The sequence below is a fragment of the Oryctolagus cuniculus genome, chromosome 14 (genome assembly GCF_051225735.1).
Source record: "Oryctolagus cuniculus isolate XC-2025 breed Fujian yellow rabbit chromosome 14, ASM5122573v1, whole genome shotgun sequence".
Taxonomy (NCBI): Eukaryota; Metazoa; Chordata; class Mammalia; order Lagomorpha; family Leporidae; genus Oryctolagus; species Oryctolagus cuniculus.
This window is the reverse complement of record NC_142880.1, coordinates 13,007,715-13,013,404: the sequence shown is the minus strand read 5'-3', so window position 1 is coordinate 13,013,404 and position 5,690 is coordinate 13,007,715. Positions and strand designations below refer to the sequence as shown.

Genomic DNA, 5,690 nt, shown 5'->3' with positions numbered 1-5,690 from the left:
GAGGACTAAGGCAACTTTTTCTTATTTTGTTGCATATATTCTTGGCATATACAAATCAGGCAATTATTTTAACAAATAACACTGGGAAGTGAAGTCTTGGAGAAGCTTCATGCAAAATTATGTAAGACCAATTTTGATTGCGGCGACTACATTTTGTAGAAAGCCGTCAGCTATCCTTACTTATAAACAATGATTCCAAATTGTTTTCCTTCCGCTGTAGGTGGACACTGAAATTCTTTGCATCAAAACCTGTTAAAAATACGAAGTAGACAATAAATGGCCTAGTTTTCCTCTTGCACGGGAATGTCATTTTTCCAGAAGGGGGCGCTCTCAGCCCGCATGCCACAGAGCAAGGCCCATACTCTGGTATCTGATCTGCTGCTTGGAAATTGTCTGACAGGAAAATATCAACACAAACCATGCGATTTGCCGCTGGAGCACGCTGGACCTCATCTGCTTAAAGAGATGCATGGATATAGTCATCACAGTTCATAATTTAATAAACTGCTAAAAAAACCCACACGTTTTCATTTTAGCGACTTTGGTCTCACAACTAAATTCACATTGCTACAAAGACATTTGAATTTTGCACTAATATGTCATAAGCACTGCACCCATTGCAAATTAATGAGTCTCTGAATAGCACTGTGCATTTGTCATTTGAATTTATGCTAATGCAACGAGGTCTCCTGTGATGCTGATAGCCCACAGCAGCTGCTGGAGCCACAGATGAGACCAGCACTTGCCTTCCACTTTGCGTCACCACCTCTCCTCCTGGCTTTTCCAGCCTGTCACTTAGGCTGCAACCCTGTAGCTCGCTATTGATAGGACTGAGAATTATCTTTGACTTTGCCCTACTGGCCTGACCCCAACACTGAACACACGTAACAGATTGGTGTTGAGAGAATTACGTACATCACAAGGTGACAGCCCCAGACCAGGAGGTCACAAGGAGTTCACTGAGAACCAGTGGTATTTAAAAAGGATGTTGGCGTGGAAATTGGCAATATTTTCCAGTTCTCTGGTGTGACTTATATCAATAAGTGCATCTAAGAAAGTGACTGACTTTTGCCACGGTGGTGAACAGCATGTGTATGTGTGTGCAAATGTAGAAGAGGGTTCTCTCAGGGCTTTCCTCTCCTGTTCATGCTGAAATCTAATAAAACGGTGATGGCAAGCTTCTGGGGGTATCAGGTCATCTGGGTCTTCATCATGGTTGTTCACATTGCCTTTTGATCAAAGGGGTGTGGGGAGTCGACTAGCTCCGGTGGTAGGATGGTTGGTACAAGGGGCAAGTGTGTGGGAGGGACATGCACAGAGAACCATTTTTGTGTGTCATGAGTCAGTGACAAAAAGTTCCCCGTGTCTTTCCCTGGAAATGAAAACTTTTCTTAGGCTGGGGCTTCTATTTGACCTGCTTCTAGAACTAAGGATGAAGGCATGTTGAGTTTATTCTAATGGATTCAAGAAATTGGATTTGGGGTCTGGAGATGACACGGAAAAATGAAGCAGAAAATTCAAACGAAAACACAGAATTATCCATCTAGATCACACACTTTTTGAAAATTGCTTCTGATTTGAAGGAATGTTCTTTGCTTTGCTGGGGAACAAAGAGAAGCATACAAACTTTTTCTTTTGAATAATTTTTTAGGAGGGGATGAACAAACAAACATTCATTCTGGTTATGATGTAGCATTGTTAGCCTCCATTTCCAGAATTTAAATGAAGCCGACAAGGCAGACAGCTCCTGAATTATCTCCAAGACACTTTCTAAGGCCCGCAGGTGAGATTGTTCCCCAAGTGGCATCGAGACCTACACAGTGCAGAGGTGACAGTGACCTGTTTGTTTCAGAGACGGTGCCTGAGAACAGGAAGGCTCTTTTCTGAACCAGGAAACTCAGCTATGTCGGAAGAATTTCACCCAGACTCCACAGACCGGTAAGATGCTCAGTGCTCAGGCCCTGGGAGAGGCAACCCCTTCTGTCCGTGTCTACCTGTTGGCACCGCCTTAAGAGGGCCAGGGCCGCGCCGGAGGAAGAAACTCCACTGAGGAGCCAGTGGGTAGATTCTTTCTCTGCAGCTCCTCCGTTTCCCACCAAGGAGGGGAGACGTTTTCACTCTTCTTGGAAAAACTTTGAAATGTAAACTGTTTCGATTGATGGCTCCTTCTGGCCCTGGCAACTCTTTTTGGTAGCTGGTGCTCTTTCTGTAATACTTGTTAAAAACGTCTCTGTAGCAAAGATGTTGTTTTTTCTGTGATTTTTTTTTTTCAGTCGGTGCATGTGTGAGTACAGACAGGCTCTCATCTTGTGCGGCGCAGACTGGCAGGTGAACACCTACTCTTGCTGCCCTTCTTCATTTGCAGTACTTTATAAGATTAGTCTCTTTGAAAGCTGTTTTCAGTCTAAACTGTCAATCCTCTTCGAATGTGGTCCCTCTTGCTGGGGATGGCTTCTCAAAACCTGTGAGAATGCTATGGACTGGAAGACCCTTTCCTAACCAGCAGTCTCAGCCACGTGTCCCTGGTAACCTGCCCCTCACCTTGGCAGTAGGGCAGACTGGAGACGGCTTTAAAGAAGCAGGTAAAAGAAGCCGAGTCCTCCTGCAATTAAAGCTGTCTTTAAAGTACATGCACAGCTTCCACTCCCACCTATGTCATTTTAATCAACTTGTCATCTATGACATGACTGTGTGTATGCGATTTTAAACACGTTTGGAACATTCTTAAGCCGCACGCACGTGGAAAGAGTTTAGGTGGTAAAACTGATCCATTTGCTTAAGCCAGTTGACGTAGAGAGCGCAATCCATCCATCTTCATCAACTGGAGTGAAAAAATGCTCACTTCACTCTAAACGGGCATTGCTCATGTGGACAGGATGGACTCTGGGCTATTCTGAGTCAGTTTCATGAGTTACACGTTCTTATTCCTGGAAGACTTGTTCTTCTTTGTTTGTGTGCCTTGGATACGTTCTCCCGCTTGTCTACGCTTCGCTGCAAGGATTGTGCTTTCTTGAGTGCACCAATGTTGGTAGCCCTCGGCCGACCCATTTCCAAGTGGAGCCAACGTCTCCACACTGAGTTCTGCCCGCTTGCCACCTGTGTATGCTACACAGACATAAATACATAAAGTGTAAAATTATAAATGTGTTGTTTTGTATTAATCTGAGAAGTAACTCTAGGTGATATTTGCCCTTAGAAACCTGCTTGTTTTTTGCTTATATGTCAGTACTGTCTTCTTTGGTTTTTAGCATGTAAAACACTCAAGTCAGAGGTAAACAATGGGATGTTTTGCAGTGCTGGTGCTTAGTTTACTTCTCATTACCCATTGACTCTTTTCTTCTCACAGATCTTACAGGGACCTAACGGCTACAGCGAGACTCTGTCTCCATCACCATCTCCAATGCTTGGGCCAAGTCGAAACAAAATGAGACCACTGTGTAGACCCAGGTGGAAGTCCTGGGGTCACTGGGGGTGTTTCCATACAGATTTAGGACTTTGGTAAATCCCTGCCCTTGCAAAACTTACTTTCTTTATTCCAAGGGGATTAAGTCTACTGCAGAGAATCATAGTGATTCACTCTGAAGGAGACCTTAATTCTCTGATTTTAAAGCAAAGATCAATTTGTAAACAACTGGATGATAACTAAGTACCCTTCTAGAGTAAAAACTCTTTTTGTGCTTCCATATAATAATATCATAGAACCACAATTTTGATTAATTTGGGGTCCTAGAACCTAATGCACAGTTTAAAAATATCTTGAAGGTATCTAAACTGTTATGTGGTTTGAATCTGATTAAAAAATAGTGGGAAGCAAAAAATCAGCTCAACCCAGTAAGATTTTTATTTTAGGATCTAAAGGTACAGGTGATGACAACACAATAAGGGAGAAAAAGCTTGAGAGGGGCTACAGAGAGAATAAGAAATGTTTCAGGTAGTAGAAGCACGAAGGACAACCACTTGGATATAAATCTCTTCTCTCAAGGGCTACTTTGAATCTCTTGTATCGTCTTCCAAGTTCTTCAGCAAAGTTCTTATCACTCACCTTTTTGTATTTTTCTATGGCAGACACAGAGATGTAAAATTAAAAAGTCCCTTGAGTTCTAAAGGCATAGAGTAAGTATGCACCATTCTGATTATGTGTCTAAGGGGAGAGCCAAAGAGGCTTAAAAATCTTTGCATCGACAAGCCATTGACAAGAAAAACATCAGTGAAGTGAAGAAGTTTGAGATTTTCACCTTGTAGTATTATTTTAAGTTAGATAGTGTGATACCTCTAACTTTTTTGTTTTTTGCTCAGGATGATTTTGGCTATTTGAGGTCTTTCGTGGTTCCATAAAAACTTTAGTAGTATTTCTTTCTATTTATGTAATAAAGTTATTTGTGAGTATTTTGGTAGGGATTACATTAATATGTGTCTTTTTCAATTTCTTCCATCAATTTTTCATAATTTTGTAAGAGATCTTTCGCCTCCTTCACTAAATTCAATTCTAATTTTTTATAGCTGTTACAAATGAAATTGATTTCTTGATTTCTTCAGATAGTTTGCTGTTTGTCTTTTTAGAAATATTACTGATTTTTGCATGCTGCTTTTGTATTTTCCAATAGTACTGAATTAGCTTATTAGTTTTGACAGTTTTTTGTGGAATCTTCATGGTTTTCCACATATGAGATCATGTCATCTGCAAACAGGGACAATTTACCTTCTTCCAGTCTAAATTGAATGCCTTTATATTTTTTTCTTGCCTAATTGTGCCAGCTGGAATTTCCAGTACTGTGCATGTGAACGTATTTGCCTTATTCCAGAACTTAGAAGAAAAACTTTCAACTTTTCCCCATTCGATGTGTTGTCAGCTGTGTTTGTCATAAATAGCTTTTATTGCATTGAGATACATACTTTTTTGAGAATTTTTACCATGAAGGCATGATTAATTTTGTGAAATGCCTTTAATGCATCTGTTGAAATTATTCTGTGTTTTTTATCCTTCACTCTGTTAATGGTATGCATCATTTTTATTGATTTATGTATGTTGAACCATCCTTGCATCCTGGGATGGATCCCACTTGATCTTGGTGACTAATCTTTTTAGTGTTCTTTTGAATTTGGTTTGCTAAATATTTTATTGAGGATTTTTTTCATCTATGTTCATCAGTGATATTGGCTTGTCGTTTTCTAGTTTTTAAATCATGACCTTATCTGGTTTTGGTATTAAAAATGCAAAATATCAATGAAATGAGCTGCATTTTTGGAAAGATAAAATTGGCAAACCTTTATCTGGGGCAAGAGGAAAAGAGAGACATTTAAAAATCATTTACAAGAAAGGCACATATTAAAATTCTAAGAATGTTATTTGAACACTATCTGCATTATGTAATGATGAGGCATTTGTGGGGCCTGACCCAATGCATGGGGGGACATAGAAAAATATTGGACATATCCTTTTCTGACGAATAACAGTGTTATAAGTGAACTAAAGCCCTGTTAGGGAACACAAATGATTTTGAAAATTCATCCCTCACCCTTAAGTTTTGGCGAGGTGACCGGCAAACCTCAAATTCACAGCCCTTTTGGAACCCAGAGGAGCACACAGTCCTATTCCTTCCTCTCTTCAGGTTCTCTGTAGAAATCAATCTAAGAGCTTTGTCACAGCAGGACGGGAATGTAGGAAGTGCTTGCCAAGTGATTTATTTTGC

General features: G+C 40.4%; 1 long non-coding RNA gene across 1 annotated transcript; it reads left to right on the top strand.

Annotated features, from left to right (window-relative positions):
* The first annotated feature begins 1,393 nt into the window (after positions 1-1,393).
* LOC138845136 (uncharacterized) lies at positions 1,394-5,225 on the top strand. Its single transcript, XR_011381917.1, has 2 exons — positions 1,394-1,938; positions 3,347-5,225. It is a non-coding gene; the product is annotated as an uncharacterized LOC138845136 (long non-coding RNA).
* The last annotated feature ends 465 nt before the right edge of the window (positions 5,226-5,690 follow it).